The 22868-nt window shown below is 39.4% G+C and overlaps 1 protein-coding gene across 1 annotated transcript in view; it reads right to left on the bottom strand.

Moving 5' to 3' along the window:
- MALT1 (MALT1 paracaspase) overlaps positions 1–22868 on the bottom strand; it is an 84038-nt gene that overhangs the window by 56479 nt on the left and 4691 nt on the right. The gene's annotated exons all lie outside the window — the stretch shown is intronic.

The raw sequence follows: 22868 nt of genomic DNA, 5'->3' as shown, positions 1-22868 counted from the left end.
GGAAGAGAAGCAGTTGATCCTCCACCTGAAATAATTTATTTACTTATAATTATGAATGGTTTGTATTGCTGTCAGTTTTCTGCAACTTCTATCAGAGTTGCAAAATAGCTAAATCAAAGACAATGAAAGTCATAGATTAACCCAGATAGATGAGCTAGTTAAGATACCTTTTACTTTTCAGTCATTGTCAATTTTCCTTACAGTGCTTAGAGTACAAGTTAGACTAAACTCACTCTCTGCTTCTGGCAAGGAAAAGGAGTGGTGAGTAATCCGTTGGCAGCAGGAAGGAAGTGTGAATTTACTGAGGAGAAAGTACCAGATGGAGCGGCAAGAGAAAAAAATTCCTCACATACGATGGAACTCTCCTGATGCTATCAGCAGACAGTTTAGCAGCACTTTATGAGATGGAAGACATTCGTATGTGCAACATGCTCTCCTTCCTATTTAAGGAGACGTATCTGAGCACAGGAATACTACTAGGTATCATGATAGATATGGCATTAGGACAGGAAGAGTCTTGAATCAGATCTCACTTATTAGCCACAAAGCAAACCATTCAGAAACTCTGATACTTAAGCGATCAGTACTAACAAATCACTGGGGACACATTTCCACTGAAGGGAGGAATGGCAGTGGACATGATAATTCTCATGACCATGAGATACTTTATAGGGGTTTTCAAAAGAGTACTAACTACCCTAATCCATCCAATAGTCGTGTGACTCTGTGACAGCAACAATTGCATTGGCCTACAATGCAATGAATGAAGAAATTCATTCAATAACATTTACCAATTACCAATCAGTACTCTCTTAGGATGTCAGAGGGATGCTGACCACACATAAGAATCATATTAGGGTGTGACCATTCCTCAAAAAGTTAAACATAGAATTGCCATATGACCCAGCCATCCCCCTTCTGGGTATCTACCCAAAAGAACTGAAAGCAGAGTCTCAAACAGATCCTTGTACGCCAGTGTTCCTAGCAGCATTATTCATAACAGCGACAAGTGGAAACAGTCCAAATGTCCATTAACAGATAAATAGATAAGCAAAAGGTGGTGTGTATGTATATTCAGCCTTAAGAAGGAAGGAAGTTCTGACACATGCTATGAACATGGATGAAGCTAGAAATCATTATGCCAAGTGAAATAAGCCAGTCACAAAAGGACAAATACTGTATGATTCCCCGTATATGCGTTATCTAAAAGAGGCAAATTCAGAGAGACAAAAAGTAGAATAGAGGCTACCAGTGGCTGGGAGAAGAGGGGGATGGGAATTAGTGTTTCATGGTGTAGGGTTTCTATTTGGGACGATGAGAAAGTTCTGGAAATGAATAGCGACAATGGTTGCACAACATTGTAATGTACTTAATACCACTGAATTACATACTTTAAAAAGTTAAAATGGTAAATTTTATGTTATATACAGTAAATTTTATGTTACATACCACATACACACACAAAATAATCACTCCAGGAACCTTAAAAACATACTGATACCTGGGCCACAATCCCTGGAGACTCTGGTTTTAATGGGTCTGGGGTGAGGCACAGGCAACGGTGGTTTTTAAAGTCTTTCAAGTGATTCTAACACGCAGCCAGGCTTAAGAAGGGACACTTAATCTCCAGGGCCGTGGCACTCAGCCTGGTCTGTACTTAGAATCATTTGGGGAGTTTTAAAATACACTGATGTCTGGGTCTCACACCCAAGATTTTTATTTAATTGTCTTGGGGATGCCTTCTGGTTACTGGGATTTTTTTTCTTAATTCCCCATCTCATTCTAATATGTAGTCTAGGTGAGAACCATTACTCTAGGGAGAGCCTAGGATCTCTGCCTTTCATTCTGCCTTTGGAGAAGAAGTACTTCTGTACGTCAGTGATGAAATCAAGGGCATAGTGGGGAAAGGAGCTGCTGATGAGGGTCAAAGGGCCAAATTCTCTGAGGCTACTTGGTTCTTTTCCCTTTCCTCTCACAGAGTAAGAATGTTAAAAGTGGGAGAAGCAAAGAAGACCAGTAGAGGGACCAGGTGAAGGGGGTGGTCCATCAATTAGGCTCACTCTTAAGGGAGAAAGCCTCTTTCTTCTTCTAGGCATCCAGCTCCTACCAGCTTCTAACAAGGGCACTGCTCGCCACCCTATCCCCAATCCCCACTTGAATTCCTCTCCCTCCCCAGGATGGACTTCAAGCTGACCTATTCAGCCAGGATTCCAAAGAGCCAGGGCTATTAAGAGCACCCCAACCAAGAGACCATAGAGCTAGTGCATGAAAAATGAGCCCATTTACCTTTATAGGATCGTCAAGATGGTGGACATATACCATACACCATCCCCTGTTTGATCCTGACTTGCCTTCAGCGAATCTTTTGTCACATTTATTTTCCTTGATATTTGTATTTCTGTTCTTTTGTGTTTTAAGTGCTGGCTTAGTCTGCTTATTAGGTCCTGTTGCATCCTGCTGTCTTGTTCGGGAACACCCTACTCCAGCCCTAGGAGCTTGGGACCAAGGCCAACTAGACCAGGGGTGGTGTGGGGATTTAGACATGCAGCTGAAAGGCAATACGGGATCAGGGTGGCCCCTAAAAGACAGGAAGTGTGGAGAGAGCAGTTGATGAGGCCAGCTCTGCTCTAGGCCTTGAGGTGAAGTAGTGGTTCCCACTAGTCTATGCCATTCTATCATGGTAGAATTCTACCAAAAGGATTTTGGCTGATGACTTACTCATTGGTAGAGAGTACTTTTGTCTGCACTGTGCCTTGCGTAACATTTCCCTCTTTCACACATACGCCCCTTGGGAACCAAGCTGATACTGACAAGGGGACTCAGGATTCCCGGTCCTCACTATCCCTTCAGACACAGCTGATGGGTCAAAATATAAAACAGAACCCATGTTTTCTAGGAGCCTATGATCTTGTTGAGGAGATAAATTATATAAACATGGAAAATGCGACAAAGCAACATTTTAGACCTTAGAATTTCTGTTCTGTTGGAGTATGTAGTTCAGTAGTTTTTCAGAGACTCCTATCAAAAGGCCTAGAGATGGGTCGGGAACAAACAGAAATAACCTCCTACGGTTAGGAATGGTGGACTCTGAGTGAGAGGAATCTGACCCATGATGGCATGGTTATTTCCTGGGTAATAAGGTATAATTTAGTATTTTAAAAAATGTGACAACCACGACCATTTCCAGTAAATGATGCCATGACTTTTGCAGGTGAGCACACTCAGGTACAAAGGTGGTGAAACCCATTAATACTGGCTCTCCCAATGCCACCAAGGGTGACCTGTTCTCAGTTTCCTGGGGTTTCTGACGGAGGGACCTTCTCAGACTCTTCATGGTTGTCACATTTTAAAAAATATTAAATTGTATCTTATTACTCAGGAAATAGTTATGCCTTCATTGGTCAGATTCCTTCCACTCTGAGTCCATCATTCCTGATCCTAGAAGGTTATTAATAAGAATGAGAATAGCCCGACACAAGGACACAGGCAGTCTCCTATTTAACACTGTAATCATGGAATGTCAGCTCTAAAGAGATCCTTAGCCAGTCTAGCCAAACACCTTCAACGTCAGATGAGAGCTCTGTGGCCTAGAGAGGTTTTCTGTCTGTTCTTGACCCTCTACTATAGTAGTTCTCAAAGTGTGACCCCTGGACCAACAGCAGCAGCTTTGTTTTTAGAAATGCAGACTCTCAGGCCCCACCCCAAACCTTGGGAATCAGAAGCTCTGGGGATGGTCCCAACAATATCGGCTTAATAGACCCTCCAGGTGACTCTGATCCATGCTGATGTTTGAGAAATGCTCCCCCACACTTTAGCTTTAAAATATCTTGGGGCAATAACTTCCCTTAGATCTCTCTCAGCCACACAGAGAATTACTTCCTGTTTTATGTCTAAATTTATCTCCCTGAAGCTTTGAAGGGTGAGGCAGGCACAGTCTTCACAGTTAGAGTCATTAATCTTACCTTCCTTCATTGGTAACAGTGCAGGGTGGGTCTCAGTCGAAGGGGAACTAACCCAAGTGGGGAGATGAAGACAGAGACGGCAGTGGGCAGGGTGGGGAAACAAGGGCTGATCTTTCCCCACTCCCCGTAATTTGATAATCCAAGATTTACTCTGAGGAGGAGCATGGCACAGTTTAGTTTGTGGTCTGGGTTTTTGAGATATATAACACTGAATCAAGGGAGTACAGAGTGGGGAGAAAGCCTTCACAGCTATGTGGTAGGCACTATGGGAGTCTGGAATACTGGCCAGTACTGTTCCTGAAATTGAATAAAGGAAGATGGAATAGAGAAGGGTCCAGCCCTCTGGGAACTGAGCACCGACAATCTACAAAACGGCTCCAGATGAAGGGCTGTGACTCTTGGCAGGATTCTACCGCTTCCCTGCCCTCCCGCCAACCCAATGTGAGTGGAGAAATGCAGGGATGTAGGATGCCCAAGGGGTGAGGATTTAGAATGCCAAGGGAGCCATGCAGAGGGCCTGGCTGAGGCATTCACAGTGGTGTTTGGAAGGACTGTGCAGTGGATGTGTACTGTTTTATCTGCCTAGAGTGGCACTCTCTTCTCAGAAATGCTGCTTCTCAATGTGTGGTTCAGTGGGAACCCCCAGTTGCTTACGAATTTGCTTCTTTAACCCAGGGATTGGCTGGAGGTGGTCATGTTCCCCAGCTTGGCCAATCCTGGAGGTTTCTGACCTTCAACCAGATGAAGAGGGTCTCAGGCTATCTCAGGTGGCAAAACTGTGAGGTACGAGTCAGAGCTGTTTGGAGGCCATGTCTGCACGGCTTTGTGGAAGAAGCCAGTCTGTGGTGGGAGAGAGTGACTGGTGCCTTGACAGAAGCAGAAATGAGAGAAGGAGAAAGGGTTGGTGGTGTTGCAGGCCCTGGTTGTGGTCATCCTGTGGCCGTGTGCACGTCTACCTTTCCTGCAGGTTAGTTGGCTGAGCCAACAAATTCCCCTTTTTGCTGTAAGGGAGGGGAAAAAAAACTTTTCCTTTACCCTCTTGGTTCAGTACCTGGGGTCTGTGAAGTACACTGACAAAAGACAGGTTGACAGGGGGAAAGATTTATTTCCTATGCACGTGTGAACCATCAAAGGCAGTAGCTGGCTTCTTAAATGGTGAGAGTTCAAGGAGTATGTACCCAAGTTAGTAGAAGAAAGTGGGGGAAGGCTTCTTATGGGAAGGACAAATAGGTTTCTTTAGGATAGGCATATAGGCTTTTAAGAGAACAGATGAGCGATAATAAAGTTTGTGACAATGTTTGTCTGTATAGGTATGAGGTCTGAGTGGTCGTTCAGTCTTCTTCAGGGTCATTACTCTCCCCTGGAGAAGGGATTTGGGGTTATATTTGCGTTCTCCCTTCTGGGAGATCCACCCTGAAGAGGAATTTATGGCAGCCATATTTCCCACGAATTAATACAGTGGTACCTCAGTTTTCGAACGTAATCTGTTCTGGAAGATCATTCGAGTTCTGAAACGTTCGAAAACCGAGGCACGGTTTCCCCATAGAAAGTAATGCAAAATGGATTAATTCATTCCAAAGCTTTAAAATCAACCCCTAAAACTGCAAATTTAGCATGAATTTTACTATCTAATGGTACCATAGATCCATAAAATTTGCAGCATTTGTAAACTGAAATGTCTGTTAACGGAGACGTTTGAAAACCGAGGTACCACTGTACTTTTAATCAGGTAAGGGAAGCTCCCAGAAGGCTACCCTCCCATCCTTGCATCTGTTGAATCTCAAATGTCTTCAACTTAAAATAATCATTTTGCCAAAGTGACATATTTTGGCGTGGCATAGTCTGATTCCCTTCATTGCCGAAGCCAGTTTGTCCCTCTAGGTACTGGGTCTAACTTCACACCATCTTTCTGTCAATGCTTTAACTAGCAAATCACCCAGTAGGGTTTTTTTTTTTTTTTAATAAGTATTTTATTTTCCAAGTGGATAACCAAACAGGTAATAGTATTTTTTGACTTCATTTTTTTAGTGCAGTTTTAGATTTACAACAAAATTGAGAGGAAGATGCAGATTTCCCATATACCCCTGTCCCCACACATATAGTTTTCCCCATTATCTACATCACTCATCAGAATGATACATTTGTTACAAATGATGAACCTACATTGTCACATCATAATCACCAAAAGTCCGTAGTGACCCTAAAATTCACTCTTGGTGTTGTACATTCTACGCGTTTAGACACACATATAATGGCATAGATCCCTCATTACAATATGTTTTCACTGCCCTAAAACTCCTCCATGTATCACCTATTTATTGCCTCACCTCATCCCTGGAAACCACTGATCTTTTTATTATCTCCATAGTTTTGCCTTTTCCAGAATATCATATAGCTGGAATCATACAGTGTGTAGCCTTTCAGATTGGCCCCTTTCACTTAGTAATACGCATGTAAGATTCCTCCATGGCTTGATAGCTCATTTCTTTTTAGCACTGAATAGTATTGCATCGTGTGGATGGACCCCAGTTTATTTATCCTACTGAGGACATCTTGGTTGCTTCCAAGTTTGGGCAATTTTGAATAAAGTTGCTTTGACATCCATGTGAAAGGTTTTACATGGACATATAAGCTTTCAACTCCTTTGGGTAAATGCCAAGGAGCAGATTGTGGAATTATATGGTAAGAGTATGTTTAGTTTTTTAAGAAACCGCCAAACTGTCCTCCAAAGTGGCTGCACCAGCAGTGAATGAGAGTCCCTGTTGCTCCACAAACAGGCCAACATTTCGTGTTGTCCAGATTTTGCCATTCTAATAGGTGTGTAGTGGTTATTATTTTTTATTATGCCACCTGCTTTGTAAATCCTGCACTTAAGTAATCTTGTACCTCCATAGAATGTGGTGTCTATTTAGGTGCCTCAGCTGAAAATTTCATTTTAACATCTTGTTACATTTGTCTTCTTTAACTTGTCATTTTCCAGCTCATTGATGCCCACAAACTTGTAGATTTCACAGCACATATATTCATCAATGACTTGGAAGGGCTGTTACCTCCCTCCCTTGAGAAGCAATTCTCTTTATTCCTTCTTATCATTGAGCCAACACCTGAACCTTTGCACGCTCTTTAATCTCATGATGACCATTTGTTTAGAAAAATTCACTTTTGTGTGGAATTTTGCCAAATAATTTTAGCACCATAATTTAAATCCACTTACTTGCAAATAATACTCAATTATGCTTTCCTTTTCCTGGATACCATGTTGCTGTTCACTCTGGAAATGTTTGTTCATATAGATGTTCTTACATTTTATGACAGATTCCACTAAGGGCGTCGCCTGGAACACACAAAACATTTTTTTGCACGGACGTAATGTTGTCAGCTTGAGCATCTCTAGCTCAGCAGTCATTTGTAACATGAGTTTGACCAACAGTAACTCAGTTTCAATCCCAGCTGTCATCAGAGCTCTTCAAAGGACACTGCCTAGTTCTGGCGACTTAATATTCAGGTGATTTGTCAAGTGAGTAGCTTCTGTTTAATCAAATGCTTTAGACCTATTTTCTTTAAAAGACATTTGGGAAGAAGAATGTCCCTAAAATATGGAATAAAGAAAGACTAAGGCAAAGGAAACTTAAATGCCCCAATCGTATCAAATGTGCGAAATATGCACATCTGCATTGCATTCATTAGTATAGAGTGAAATAATATGAACTCTAAGTTTTGACTGTAAACTTTTGGTTTCACCTTGGTATGCTTCCTCCCTTTGTGGTTAGCCACTTGGGAGGGGATTTCCGGAGATGCAGGTTATATAGTTTGTTTCCCAAAATATTTTGCATTGTTTTGGGTGAGAGAGTATATTGCCTACTTAGTAATACCTAGGTCACAGGATACTAATACTACTTATAAGCAGCATTGCATGATCATGCTTTGTCTCAGTGGTGTGGGGAGGTGCCTCTATCATGACACATTCTAAGAAAAGAAAACAAAAAAAAAAAATCTATCCTTTTTTAATTTGGTAAAATATACATGACATAAAATTTTCCATTTTAACCATTTTTAAGCGTACAATTCAGTGACGTTAAGTTCTCAATGTTGTGCAATCATCACTACTATTTATTCCCAGAACTTTTTCATCACCTCAAACAGAAACTCATATCCATTAAATAGTAAGTCCCCATTTCCCCCTTCCCACAGACGCTGGTAACCACTATTCTACTTTCTGTTTCTAGGAATTTGCCTATTGTAGTTACCGTATATAAATGGAATCACAGAATTTTTGTCCTTTTGTGACAGGCTTATTTCACTTAGCATAATGCTTTCTAGGTTCATCCATGTTGTAGCCTGTGTCAGAATTTCCTTCTTTTTAAGGCTGAATAATATTCCATTGCATGCGTATAGCATTTCTGTTTCCGCTTTTTGGCTATTTTGAACAATGCTGCTATGACCACTGGTATACAAGGATCTCTTTGAGTTCCCATTTTTAATTATTTTGGGTATATACCTAGGAATGGAATCTTATGGTAATTCTGTTTGAGGAACTTTTTGAGGAACTGAAGAAAGGAAAACTGAAGTATCATATTTTTCCCTCACTAACCACAAGTTGGCTCTCCAGGCCCCAAATGTGATGTGACAGAATATCTCAGAATACACTATTGCCATTTAGAACCATGAGGTCATGGGTACAACCCCACAGCCTGTGAAGTGCTTTAGAAGGTGGTTTGGTCTTCCTGACACTAGGGATGGTGGGGGTGGTAATTCGCTTCAGGGTATCTTGTCTGAACCCATGATATCGCTTTACAGAAGAGCTCCACGTCTTCCCAGGAGGACCCTGGTTTTCAGGGCAACTCCAATACTGACTCTGCATCCTTGTGTCGATCCAGAGTGGAGCCTTTACAGAATGGGACTAAATCTTAGGGTTGCTCCCGGCAGGACTAGAAAACCACCTGTCTCTTCCTAACCTGCAACATCACGTTCGTCACAAAGTCCTGTCAGGTTTTATCCCTCCGCACCCCTTGATCCTATTTTCCTTCCATCTCTTGCTGCCATCCGAGTCCAAGGTACCCTCGTCTCTCTTGTAAACTCCTGAGAGAGCATTTCTCACTGGTCCTCCCTCATGAATGCTTATTCTTTACACAGCAGCCAGAATGATTTTTTTGAAATTCCAATCTGATCATGTCACCAACAGGAGTTTGGTGGAGAGGGACCAGAAAACACGATTAGAAAGTTCCTATGGAAAAGTAAACAGGTAACAACGAAGAAGTTTTGGAAAAACAAGAGTAATGAGAAGAAACCGGCCCTATCAAAATAAAAGCCATCAGTACTAAAACGGTTTTACATCAGTGCATGGATAGGCAGATCAGTGGAAAAGAATGCAGAACCATAAAAGAGACCCAAAATAGATGAGAATTTAAATTATAATGAAGGTGGCATTTTGAATCAGTGGGGAAATTTTGATTTTGAATAATTAGCTGTTGACACAAATGGGAGAAAAAATTGTTTCCTTTACTTGCGCACCACACCAAAACAAGCTCCAGGTGTACCAAAAATTTAGATAATATTGAAAAAAAATAAAACCATACAAATATAAAAAGAGAATTCAGGAGAATGTCTTTACATTTAGAATAGGAAGGGTTTTCTGAAAGTGTAAAATCTCAGAAGACTTAAGAGAAAATAGTGATACATTTGTCTATATACAAATTAAGATTTTCCTCATGGCAAAATATCATAAAATAAAAATACAAGTGATAAACTGGGAAGTATATTAAGGGTAAGGGGTATTATTCTTAGATATAAAGTACTCTCACAAGTCAGTTAAAAAAAGACTAATTATCAACAGAAAGATGAGCAAAGACCATGCACAGGCTGTTCACAGACAAAAAACCATTCAAATGGCTTTGAACATATGAAGAGATACTTGACCTCTGTTTAAATAACAGAATGCAATTAAATTATACTGACTCCAGCTATTCAGTTGGCAAACAAAAAAATTCTATTGTAACAATCTTATGAGGCAGCTAGTAAGTGAAGGAACTTCATTTAAAAAATGGCTTTTAATAATTAATCTACTTTGTATAAAAACCCTGTACAACGACCTGTAAGAGATACTATTAATAAAGTTAGGCATTCTTCAGAAATTTTACAAAGAGAAGGGGGGAAGGACAGTGTCAAGGAGCGAAGGGAGGGTGCCAGAGACAAATTCAATTGATTTTACAATTTGCCTGTGGTTAACCCAGTGTTCAAAGAAGAAAATTCAATAAAGAACATGGGGAAATATGTTTTAATGAGAAAAATGTGTTTGATTTGCAATGTATGTTACAGTAAAAGCGTCACTGTCTTTAACATATATATGTAAAGCTCTTCCAAATCAATAAGAATAAGAAATCAATAGAAAAATGGAAAAGTATAAGAACTGCCAACTCACAAAGGAAAACACATGGCTAGAAACCTAATGGAAAAAAATAATTAATCTTTCTCATTAAGAATTTCAAAATTATATGCCTGAAACTAATATAATAGTGTATGTCAACTGTAATAGAAATTTTTAAAAAATTATACAAGAAAAAGATTTCAAAATTAAACAATAGAATATGATACCTATTTAGATTCCCAAATTGCAAGTGTTAAAAGGAATAATGAAAATAACGATAATAATAAGAAAAGATATGAAAATGTCCAATGTGATTGAGGAGTAGGGAAAGAGGTATGCATACCATCGCTGGTAAATGGGTGAATTAAGTTACATTTATACAATGAAATACCATTGCACTAGGTCTAAATATTTATTTAAATGGAAATATTCCAAATGAAAAATTACAATACAGATTACAGAATATGTAGGAAGAGCATCTAATTTTGGTAAATAAGTAATTATAAATAAGTTAATATATAATTGTAAGTTATAACTGCACATATATTTATAATTATATGCAAAATCTGTAGGAATGTACACCAAACTGGTAATTGGGGTTATCTAAAGATACTGCTGTTTTCTTTTCATTTACCTATAGTTGCTCATTTTTCTATAGTAAAACCTGGATTACTTATGTAAATAAGCAAAAGCAAGTTTTAAGATAAAAGAAGTAGAATTGTGATTAAGAGGATGAATTCTGGAGTCAGACAAGCCCAGGTGACAGGTGACCTCACATACATTCCTTAAACTTCTTAACCTTGGTTTCCTCCTCTGTAAAATGGTGGTAATAACAGCACCTACATCAGTGGGGCTTTTTGTGAAGATCAAATTAGACAACTGATGTAACCTACCCGGTGTACTTAACAATCAATCAATCAATCAATCAATCAAGCAATTAATCTCAGAGTTTCTACTCCTATATTATAGGGCAGAACAAGGAATGTGGGGAAATACAAAGAAAAAAATCTGATACTACATTGTATTGGCAAGCATGTTTTAGAACTGGTATCTCATATAGTTAAGAAGAATGTTAGTGTTAACTCTTTGAAGGACAATTAAATAATATCTATCAAAATAAAAAATGGACTGTTTGCCCTAGCAATTCAATTTCTAGGAATTTTTTTGGAAAATATGAAAGACTCACCTACAAGGATATCACGAGAGCATTCAAGAAGCAGTTATTAATTATGGCAGGAGAGGGGACACAAAAGACTTTCAGAGAAAAATCACCAGCAGATGAGTTAAACATACGATACTTTCTTAGCTAAGATAAAAGAAATCCCCCACCATCAGCCAATGTCTGATATGGTATTGTATCTACATTTGTATGGATGTTTAAAAACATCTAACTAGGCCAAAAACTACTTCTCGCTGAATTCTAACGTTGGAGATATCCTCAAGATTTCTTCTGGTACCAATATTAATTCTTGCATGAGTCTCCTTTCTAAAAATACCTATATGTCCTTTTCTATGAATAACCTGCCCGTAATCCCACACTTACACTTTTTTTTTTTTAACAAAACATATATCACATCTGTTTCTGAGATGGCTCCATAATTTGCAGGGCCCCCTGCAAAATGAAAACGCAGGGCCCCTTGTTTAGAAATGAATAATTTCATGATGGCAACTGCAGAATAGAAGACTGAGCATGGGGCCCTTATAAGCAAGTGGCCCTCTGCAGCCTCACAGGTTGTAGGCCTGTGAAGCCTTCCCTGCCAACTCCCCTCTAACTAAATTCCAGCTATACCAAACGACTTTTGCAGTTCCTTGAGACAAGCCTAGCTCTTCCACTCATCGCTTTGCAGAAACTGTTACTTCTACCAGGATGTCCTTCTGCAGACCCTGCATCATCCTCCCCAAAGCTCCTATTCATCCTTCAAAACCCCTCTCAGATGTCACTGCCAGGAAGCATCCTTTGCCCTACTCTCCCCCTTCCCTCTGAGATCCCCACTACTTCACTTCCTTGGCTACCTGGGCACACCTGTGTGAGGACAGAGGTTTTTGTCTTCTGCTAGTCTGTGTGCCCACCCCCTACCATGGTGCCAGTTATTAACCATGACTGTGCACATTCCATAGAGCAAGTACTGTGTTAGGAACATTCCATAAGTAACTCACCCTCATGTCAACACAAGGGAGGAGCTGTACTTACTCTCATTTACCAAAGGAGGTTCAGGGAGGTAAAATGTGTCCACGGTCACACATCTAGGGGCCGAAGTGCTGTTTTGTTATAGTACTTCAGATTCACTGTTTGGGGAAAAACTAAAATGGGAAAATCCATAGTGCTTCTAGGGCTGGAGACATCTTATTTGTAGTGAAAGGGGCTGGTCAAACAATGGGTAATCAGACATTGTGGCACAAATAATTTCTCATGAGCAGTACAAATGATTCACTCATCGTCCGAAATTAATTTATTTTCATGATGTGGTTTTTGGAATGTAGCAAAATCATTCTCCACTGCCCACCCCCACCGGGTCTTTGAATACGTCTGAATCTTTGCTTGTCTGAATCTGTAATATGGGTGCACGGCCCTTGCAATTGTTCTTCCAGAAAAAAGGGATCCTCTGCTCCCTTTAGACTGGAAATGGAAATGAAGTGGGGAAAAACAAATCCAAGCTGTATCTTGGATAAGTTCAGACAGAGGTATCCATATAAGGCATATATCCACAGAAGGACCGATTGTTGGTATGGTGTTGTGCCATCCTGGGCAGGAACCACAAAGAAATGAAAAGACAGGCCTCAAGCCTCGCAGGACTTTACAAGCGGGGTTGAGAAAAATGTAGCGACCCAGCCGTCAGAGGCAGCAACAAAATGTAGTTGGCTCCGGCCACTTAGCACCCTCCTTTTGGCCAGAGCAGATTTCCAGGGAGGAAGTGAGCACAGCTTGGCACAGCCTTCCCGCCCAGTCTTCTCTGAAAAACTCCCAGCACCACCACTGATGTAAAGAATTCAGGGAACTCAGTGCCAAGAGAAATGCAGGACACATGCGTTCAGAGAAGGGAGGTACAGGGGTGTTGGATGAAAAGCTGCCAGGAGGCGGGTGCCCTTTAAGTTGAGCCATGAAGGAGTTGGAAGGACAAGTGTTAGTAAAGATCCAACAGGTGAGATCAATAAAGGATGTTTGGGGAAAAATGAAGAGAAGGGACTGGTGGGGATACAGAGTGTCTACTGGGGAGGAGCGGAGTTCAGTGAAAGCATTTCTACCTACAAGTCAAGGTAATAAGGTCCCAGGAATGAGCTCTTGGAGAGTCTAGCTTCATGCCAGTATAAAATAGATTCTCTGAGAAGCCTTTGAGGTGCTAATGACATACGCCACTGACACTTTGTCATAGATTTAACTCTGGTCTATACACATCATTAATCGACTGAGATGAGGGTACGGCTGAAATTGATAAGGGGAGGGACCTGGACAGGATGAAGGTTTGACTACAAGGCCTGTACCCTCCCTACAGAAGAGCAGAGTGACCCAAAAACAAGACTTACGGTTCCCTCAGAATTTACCTCTGGGTTGGCTTTCATCACAGGACTGTCAGGCTGACATATTTTAGTTTTATTCCATTAATGATGGAGAATCACAGAAGATTTATAAGCAAGGGAGATATGAAAAACAACACTATTTCTAGAAGAGGGGCGGCTGGATGGCTCAGTTGAGCGCGAGCTCTCAACAACAAGGTTGCCAGTTCAATTCCACATGGGATGGTGGGTTGTGCCCCCTGTAACTAAAGATTGAAAACGGCGACTGGACTTGGAGCTGAGCTGTGCCCTCCACACCTAGACTGAAGGACAACGACTTGGAGCTGATGGGTCCTGGAGAAACACATTATTCCCCAATATTCTCCAATAAAATCTTAAAAAAACAACAACACAAAAGAACAGTGTTTCTAGAAGATTAGTCTGCTCACTTCTGCTGGCAGCCTCTGTTGGTGGTGGCTGTGGTGCTAGGAAGTGGTAATGATGGTGACAGACACAGAAAGAGGAGGTTGGCAGGCTATCGCTGTGGTCCCATCGCTGTGGGGTGGGGGTGGGGGGAATGGGACAGAAAAAAATGGACTCAGGAATTAACACGCATAAAGTAAATGAATATGGAGAAGTGTTTGTGTAACGCACACAAATGTTAACTGGTTGGTATATTATTACTATCACATGTAGCCACATTTGCAGGTTGGGACAGTAGTTTTCCATCCGAAAATGAAGTTCTGCTTTTGTCCTCAGGAAGACAGGTTTGGATGACTCATGAGAAACAGGGGTGTGAACTATAAAGAAAAAGAAGGGCCATATTCTAAGAACGTAGTCACAAGCCCTCTCATGGGGGCAGCAAAGACAGGAGTTTGCTGGGCTGGCACAATTGAGCCCAGAACCCAGCCACATGAGTCTTTTACACCAAGAGAGGGATCTAACAGCTTAGAGTTTAGCCAGGACTTTGGAGTTCAACAAAGGAGGGAAGCCGGGGGTAGACTGCTTCAGAAAGCTGAGCGTTAGAGGGAACTCCTTTGTGAAGGTTAGCTCCAGGCAAGGTACTTACACTTACCCTGCTAATTTATCAGTTAGGTAGAATAGATTGGTCTTTTAATTAATTGATGATGAAACTATAAAAGTAAATGGTAGGAACAAGAAACATAACATTTTGCCAAAAACCCTGATTTAAGATCAGGTAACCTTTACTATGCTTTTAAAATTAATGTTATTAATGCAGAATCTTGGGTGTTAAAGTCTTCAAGGCTACCTGACCAGCAGGCAGCAGATGGTGAAAAAGTTCAGGAGCTCTTTCCTGACCTTTGCAGAGCCCCTTGCCACCTTCACAGCTGTCTGAGGACGGGCTCATGCTGTCTTGTTGCATAAGAGACCAGCATAATAACACTGTCAAAGGAGCAAGTGTCACACGAGGTGGCTGGTGATAATTCTGTCTTAGACTCCTGGCTCTCTGGGTATCTGTCACGAGGAATATCATGTTCGGGAGGATTTATTCCCCAGGTCACATGGGAATTAAAATCCGAAGTAATCATTCAAAGTCACCGGTTTACCTAGTAGGTTCCATGCTTTTTAACGTGACTCAGGAATAAAGATCAGATAAAAGGCATCCAAATTGGAAGGGAAGAAGTAAAATTATCTGTTTGCAGATGACATGATCTTATATGTAGAAAGCCCTAAAGACTATACACACACACACACACACACACACACACAACCTGTTAGAACTAACAAATTTTGTGAAGTTGCAGGATACAAAATCAACATACAAAGATCAGTTGAGTTCCTATACACCAACAATGAATTATCCAAAAAAGAAACCAAGAAAACAATCTCACTTACAATAGCACCAAAGAGAATAAAATACTTAGGAATAAACTTAACCAAGGAGGTGAAAGACTTGTATGCTGAAAACTATAAAACACTACTGACATAAATTAAAGCCAAAACAAATGGGAAGACATCCTGTGTTCAGGGATTACAATTAATATTGTTGAAAACGTCCATACTACCCAAAGCAGACTACAAATTCAATGCGATGTCGACCAAAACCCCAATGGCATTTTTTTTACAGAAACAGATAAAACAATCTTAAAATTCATATGGGACCATAAAAGATGCAATGAGCCAAGGCAATCTTGAGAAAGAAGTACAAAGCTGGAGGCATCACCTTCCTGGTTTCAAACTATATTACAAAGCTATACTAATAAAAACAGTATGGTACTGGCATAAAAACAGACACCTAGAACAGAATAAAGAGCCCCGTGGAACAGAATAGAGAGCTCAGAAAGAAACCCATGCATATATGGTCAATTAATCTTTGACAAGGGACCAAGAACACAATGGAGAAAGGATAATCTCTTCGATAACTAGTGTTAGGGAAACTAGATATCCACGTGCAAAAGAATGACATCCACGTGCTTAGCAAACTCTTCTCTTTCACAATACACAAAAAGTAACCCCAAATGGATTAAATTTGAACATAAGTTCTGAAACCATAAAGCTCCTAGAAGAAGACACAGGGGAAAAGCTTCTTGATATTGATCTTGGCAATAATTTCTTGGATATGACACCAAAAGCACAGGCAACAAAGAAAAAACTACACGAGGCAGACTACATGAAACTGAAAGAAAGCTCTGTACAGCAAAGCAAACAAGAGTGAAAGGGCAACCTACTGAATGGAGGGAATATTTGCAAACCATATACATGACAAGAGGTTAACTTCCAAACTACATAAGGAACTCCTAAAACTCAATAGCAAAAAAACACAAATAAGCTGATTAAAAAACAGGCAAAGGACTTAAAGAGTCCTTATTTCTCCAAAGAAGATACACAAATGGCCAACAGGTACATGAAAAGATGCTCAACATTACTAATCATTGGGGAAATGCAAATCAAAACCATCGTGAGATATCACGTCACACCTGTTAGGGTTGCTATTATCAATAAAACAAAAGATAACAAGTGTTGGTAAAGTTGTAAAGAAATTGGAATCCTTGTACACTGTTGGTGGGAATGTAAAATGGTACAGCCACTATGGAAAACAGTATGCAGGTTCTTCAATAAATTTAAAATAAAACTATCATGTGATCTAGCAATCCCACATCTGGGTATACATCCAAAATACTTGAAATCATATTTTTTCCTATGTTTTCCTCTAGAAGTTTTTCATTGTAGCACTTACAGTTTAGGTCTCTCATCAATTTTGAGTTAATTTTTGTGTACAGTGTGAGGTGTCAAATTACAGTTTTTTTGTGTACGTATAACCAAATAAAATTGTTAATTAATGGAAAAGACAATCCTTTCCTTTGTTGAATTATCTGGGTAACTTCGTCAAAAAATTAATTGACATAGCTCAATAAAAAATTGACATAAATGTACGGGTTTTCTTCTGGATTCTCAATTCTTATACATCTATATAGACTCGCCCCATATAACCATGTGCCAAATCTCACTGTCTTGAATACTGTGGCTTTTTATTAAGTTAAAAAATCAGGTAGTATAAGTCTTTCAATTGTGTTGTTCTTTTTAAAAATTGTTTTGGCTCTTCTAATTCAATTGCGTGTTCATGTAAACGTTAGGATCAGCTTATTAATTTTTACAAAAACTCTGCTGAGTTTCTCATGGGGGTTGTGTTGAAGATATTGATCAATTTGAGAAGAATTACCACCTTGACAATGTTGAGTCTTCCAACCCATAAACATGGAATGTCTCTCGATTTATTTAATCATCTTTAATTTCTCTTTTCGACATTTTCAGTATACCAGTTTTCTTTTAAATTTGTTTCTAAGTATTCTTATTGATGCAATTGTGAATGGAATTGTTCTCTTAATTTCATTTTCAAAGAGTTGGTAGTATATAGAAACACAATTGATTTTTGTATATTGATTTATATCTTGTGACCTTGCTAATCTTTTTAAATTAGTTGCCGTGATTTGTTGATTCCTTGGGATTTACTACATATGGGATCTGTCATCTACGAATGAAGACAGTTTTACGTCTTCCTTTCCCATCTGGATGCTTCGATGCTTTTTTTCGTTATTGCCCTGCCTAGAACCTCCTGCACTCTTGACAAGAGTCGGTGTTCTTTCTTTTCCCCTAATATTAAGGAAAAAATAGTTCAGCCTTTCACCATTAAGTAGAATAATCACTGTGGGTTTTTTGTTTCATAGATGCTTTTTATCAGGTTGAGGAAATTCCCTTCTATTCCTAGTTTGTTGAGAGTTTCTATCATGAATGAATTCTGTATTTTGTCAAACGTTGCTTCTGCCTTTATCGAGATAACCAAGTGGTTTTATCTTTTATTCTGTTAATAATGTATTTATTACATGACTCAACTTTCAGATGTTAAACCATCAGATGATAAAGCATCCTAATAATGGGTTTATCCATTTGGTCATGATGTGTAATCCTTTTCATATATTGATGATTTCAGTTTGGCAATTTGTTAAGGATTTTTGGATTTACGTTCACAAAATATATTGGTCTTTAGTTTTATTTTCTTGTGTCGTGTTTCTCTGGCTTTGATATCAGGGTAATACTGGGGACACTCAGACCGTTTCTATTAACTGCTTTTTTCAGCATAAGAGTACACTGTCCTTTTTATTTACGTGTCTCATAATTTTTCATTGAAAACTTGACATTTTAGATAACATATTGTGGTAACTCTGAATTCCAGGCATCCCCCTCTCCAGGTTGTTGTTGCTGTTTGTTTTTCAGTTTAGTAACTTGCTTGAAGTAGATCTGTGAAGTATGTCTCCCCCAAAGTATGTGGACACAGGTATTTCTGCTCAGTTTTCTTTAAAATTTTTTAAAGCTTGGCTTTCTAGGGGTCAGCCCTGTGTCTTCATAGCCTAGTGTTCCATTAATGATTGGACAGAAGTTGTGTTCAAATGCCTTGAGCCAGTAAAACTTCCATCCTCTGCCAGTAAACCTCTGTGTGGGTAGCGGGATGCATTCAAGTTATGGCCATTTTTGAGTCTGCCTGGATATTTACTTACTGCTGGGCCCTTTCGTGTCTCCTCTGCATGCTGGGAATGTGTGGATGGACAGGTGAATCCTCCCTGGTCTGTACTGCTACCTGTAATGAGTACAGCCTCAGCCAGGCAGATCCTTGCTCCAACCCCAATCCCATCCTCAGGCCAGAAGCTGGCCATTTCTACTCAATTTGCTGCCAAGAGTTACTTCACTGATAACACTGCTGGCCAGAGGTGTTGTCCACTGCTCCAAATGCCAGTACTCACACCCTGCCTGGCAGAACCTCTGTGACGTTGGAGCTGCATAGGGGAATGGGAGCAGCTGTAGGCAAGAATGCCATAGAAACTCATTGTTAGTATCTGCCGCTGAGAGGTTTTTAAACCATAAATGCTTCTCAAATTGTCGCATGCCTTTGCTTTATTTCCAGAACATTAAAATGGCTGTTTGTCTATATTGTCCATCTTTATAGTTGTTTTGGGGGGAGAAGACTTTCTAGCTTCCTCATTCACTCATAGCTGAAAGTCCTAAGTCTTTCATTCTATTTTTAATGGGGGAAAAAGTCTAGAGTCTTCAAACCAAAATACTAACCGTTATACCTGTATCAATCTCTTAATTGCAAAGAGTGGAAGCCCCTAAAGCAGCAAGGAAACTGAGAACCTTAGATATCTGGGTTCTCAGAAGGAAAGAGGCATAAACTGATCAAGCATGTTTGCGCAGACCAAGTGACATGAAAAAGAGAGAAAAGAGCTTGATTTAAACCCAACTTTAGTCTCCGCTCTGCCTTGTAGTAACATGGGGCAGTGGATAAGTACACGGAGGGACGAGGGTTTTATACACAAAGGAAACAAAAACAAAAGAAAAAGATAGTTTCAAAAAATTTTTTGTAAAACAATAACATAAAATGTGCCAGGTTAACTCTTCTTAACTGTGTAGTTTAGTAGTGTTATATGTATACATTGTTGTGAACAGATTTCCAGAATGTTTTCATCTTGCAAAACTGAAACTCTGTACCTATTAAACAAACCCCCTTCCACTGAGAGAGTTTTCATTAGATAAAAATGTGTAACTTCTGTATTTTAAGACTTCACAAATAAAAGGGCAAACCACAAACTGGAAGACTGAACCTGTTTGCAGCAAATTATATATGAAGTGCTTTTACATGTGCAAAAGGAAAACACTCAAATAACAAAGTTGATCAAAAAAATTGAAAAGACAATTCATTAAAAAAAGGGCCAATGAACTTATAAAATAATATTTAATAGCACTAATAATCTAAGAGATGTACATTAAAATACCAATTTTGCTTGTCAGGTTGGCAAAAACATTTTCAATGATAGCGTTTGGTGCCAAGATACTCTCTCAGTGAGGTGGGCGGGCTCTTACCTGCTGGTGGAAACATTAGGCAGTGCAACTGCTAGAGTTTTGTTTGGCAATGTATTTCAAGACCTTAAAATATTCATAACCTTTGACTCACTAATGTCAGTTTGAACATCCTGTCCTTAGATAAGATCCATGTGCCCAGAGATTTATTTGCAAGAATGTTTCACATCATTATTTATAAAAATAAAATATATAAGCAATCTAAATATCTATTATAACCCTGGCTACATAAAGTATAACACGTTCCAGTGATAGAATAGTATGTTGGATTTCCTCAAGAATTCTATTATAATTGAGAAGTGGAATTCTATTATAATTGTTAAGTGGGGAAAAAAAAAAGGACAGAAAAGAAAACTGTTATGTATGAACATGCACAAAGGGGAAATAGAAGGAAAAGGAAATACACCAAAATAGTGGCTATCTGTGGATGGTGGGAGATTTGAAATAAAAATATTAAACACTTTCAGTAATTAGTATGAAATTTTCAGTAATAAGTATGCATTGCTTTTATAATCAGAAGAAAATCCTTAAAAAGGAAACTTTTATAAAATACTGATTATACATAACATATGCAAATATTTTTAAAAATGTAAATTTCCATACATTGTTCAAATAGTTAATTTGACTTATAGTTGTGAAATTGGGTGTAAGGCTCAACATACACATTTGTGAAAATTGGAATTTTGCTTCTGTTCTGTTCTGAGATTAGTAATACTTTTTTGTGGCTGTTTTTAAAATGAAACTGAGGTACTGGAATAAACTGTGCCAGAATTTTACCACATGAAAGTTTGGATTCTTTTTCCAGGTACTTAGACTGTCCTATGTAGTTAACTTGAGTTTTAACCTGGTTTTTATACTTGTAGTTTTAAGTAGCTGAAATACAGCACTTCAGTAACCTGAGGGATTAAATACTTCTGTGTTTGATACTCTGGGGGGAAATGAAATTCAAATTCCAAACGATGTTCATATGTTTGGAAAAGTTCCCTCTCAGATATGTGAATTCTGATACAATTGTATTTTTTAAATGATTATTTTGCAAATATTTAAAAATGTCATGTTCTCATGAAGAAATTTATAGACATGTGTTACCTGGGATGAAAAATACCATAAAAGAACAGAGCCTTAGTCACATTGATATTTCTCTCGCAACTGTGCGAAAGAGGGGAAAATTGCCTTTTGAGTTGACCTACTTGAGTGACTGCCAGCCTTTTAAAATACAGGGAACTGAATGAAGGTTGCAAATGCCTGGTTCAGATCACGTCCACAGAGTGAAGCACCACACAGAGTGCAAAAAATACAAGAACCTGGATGAAGGTGGATTGTTGAGAGGGAGAGCGAGTTATGCTCTCAGTCTTGGGGGGAACCCCCCAACGTTGACTGTTCCCTGCAGCAGGAGTGACCTGCTTGGTTCCAGCTTGGCCCAAGGACCCTGGCAGAAAATCTGATCTGACCTGACATGTGATTGGTACGAAGCTGCAGCCAAGAATGTGCTCTACCCGGGAACGGGCATTCATCACTCGTACCATTAGAGAAGAATGTTCGAGGACCTTCTGTGCCAGGAGGTATAAAATAACGGATAAACCCCTCACGTACCCATCCAAGCCCAAGTTATGGGACCAAAGCGCAGCTTAAGAACCTAATGAATTTTCTTTAAATATTCAGATTAGTGGGGAACTGACTGGAAGCCAGTCCTCTGTAAGCCTAGAGTGGCCTGTGAATTGAGTGGTACCCATTCATTCAAGAGAACAACAAAGCCCAGAAGGCCTTTCCGAGAAGCGATCACAAAACATCTGATACAAACATACATTTTCAATTCTGCGTCTTAGAGGAAAGTCTCTTCACCATGAAGTTTCTTTCTTTTTGTTTTTGCTTCTCCCATAGCGTCAGAAAAAGAGATTGCTTAAACCTATTTTCTTATATTTCATACTACTGACTGGGAAAAACCTAAACATTTTTTGGGTCTTTACTTTTAATCACAAACTCTTACATTTTTTAGTGCTATTAGAGGGACCCAAATATATGCCCTCCTTTTTCTCTCCAACTTCCCTTCTTCTACCTCCTTCTATCCTCCCCTTTGAATAATCAAGGAAAATTCAGAAGAGTGTCCTGTTCTAATTGAGTTAAATCCAAAGATCTCTGTTTCTGATTTTCTCTCAGGCTTACTTCCCCAAACCTAAGATTAAAACAAAAGTTCTATGGCTGCAGGCTAATGAGAAATACAGGGAAATCCATATCTACAGAACACACCAACCACACACTTCTTGATTTTTAATAAGTTTAGATGATTTTTTTGTCTTGTGAAAATTTTCATTCCATTAAGGAAGGTCTAGTGGATGCATGCACTGTGCTGTGTAAAAACAATGTGCTTTGAGGGCTGTAGTGCTCAGGACAGAGTGAATATTTACAGTTACGTCCCTTTCAGAGTCACCCACTCAGAGCTGCTAATTTTAGCAGCTGTGATTTTCTTAAGAGGTTTCTTCATGTGTATATACAGTCCTCTGCTCCTTAACTTTATTTTACTAGGAGACGAATGCTATGAGCTGAGGGAGTTCATCTTTCAAATTGTTTGCGAGGAATGAAATTATGTTCCATAATGAATGTCAACTTTTCCATTTAGGAACTCCCAGGCAACTCGTCTTTCAAGACCACATTTCATTTACTTTCTGCATTGGGGATGT

Source organism: Rhinolophus sinicus, chromosome 4 (assembly GCF_057876585.1).
Source record: "Rhinolophus sinicus isolate RSI-liver-muscle chromosome 4, RSI-T2T, whole genome shotgun sequence".
NCBI lineage: Eukaryota > Metazoa > Chordata > Mammalia > Chiroptera > Rhinolophidae > Rhinolophus > Rhinolophus sinicus.
The sequence above is the reverse complement of the archived record's forward strand: the minus strand, read 5'-3'. Positions and strand labels throughout refer to the sequence as shown.